Here is a 946-nt window from a genome sequence, read left to right as displayed (position 1 = left end):
GGCAGAGCAACCGAGAGCCGCCTCCTTGCCTTTACCAACATCCTCCTGGGACTGAGCTCTCCCTCCTCTGGTCCAATATCCGAGCCTATCTCCTCTATATCTGGTTTGGTGTTTGTTTGTTTTTTTTTTTTTTTTCTTTTTTTTTTTTTTTTTTTCCTCCATCGGCTGGGATTGCCAAGTAAATAAATAGAGGAAAATTCCTTAAAGGGCACCTGAAAATTCATTGGGACCGAACATGAGGAAGTGAAATGCTCACAGACCGTTATTATTTTTTTTTTTAATTAAAAAATATGTATTCAAAACGCGGATGGGATGTATTAGGTTTAGCAAATAGCAGGTAAGAACTTTCTTTCTTTCCAGTACCTTCATGCCCGGAGCGGGGATATCTAAAGCAAAGCCGCCCAGCCCTGGAATAAAGGGGGAGCAAAGAGACCAGTTTGCCCTTCAGTGCTTCCTCCATCCTGCGCGGCGAGGCTGCTTTGGGGAGCGGCAGAGCCCAGGACAGAGACAGAAAGCCTTTCGACAAGGCAGCCGGGGCGGAGGAAGGGTGGGCTTTTTTTCCTTCTTCTTCTTCTTTTTTTTTTTTTTTTTTTTTCTTCTTCCCCCCCTTTCACCTGCGCTACCCAGGGTGAATCCGTGTGCAGCTGATGTATGGAAAAGAAGAAGGATCCGAGTCGATATTTTCTTTTCTCTTCGCTAAGCCGAGGGATAGGATTTTAATTATTTATCCACCCGAACCCTCTCTGGGTAAGACGCTGCTGGAGCCAGTGGGATAGTCCTGCCTCGCACAATTATTAAAGAGACTGATCACGTACCGTGGAAGGATAAGAGGAGCCTCCACCAGCCCCGTTTCGCCTCCTGTGGAAAAAAAAATATAATAATAATAATAATCATGAAGGAGAACATTGCCACACTATTGAATTGATTGCTGCCCCCCCCCCTCTCC

General features: G+C 45.6%; 1 long non-coding RNA gene across 1 annotated transcript in view; it reads right to left on the bottom strand.

Moving 5' to 3' along the window:
• Window positions 1-262: 262 nt before the first annotated feature.
• LOC106885113 overlaps window positions 263-946 on the bottom strand; it is a 1,362-nt gene continuing 678 nt past the window's right edge. Inside the window, exon 2 of the long non-coding RNA XR_001411384.1 lies at window positions 263-858. This is a non-coding gene — a long non-coding RNA (uncharacterized LOC106885113). The remainder of the gene's footprint in view (window positions 859-946) is intronic.

The sequence above is a fragment of the Calidris pugnax genome, unplaced genomic scaffold, assembly GCF_001431845.1.
Source record: "Calidris pugnax isolate Ruff unplaced genomic scaffold, ASM143184v1 scaffold51, whole genome shotgun sequence".
Lineage (NCBI taxonomy): Eukaryota > Metazoa > Chordata > Aves > Charadriiformes > Scolopacidae > Calidris > Calidris pugnax.
This window is presented reverse-complemented; position numbering and strand designations above follow the sequence as displayed.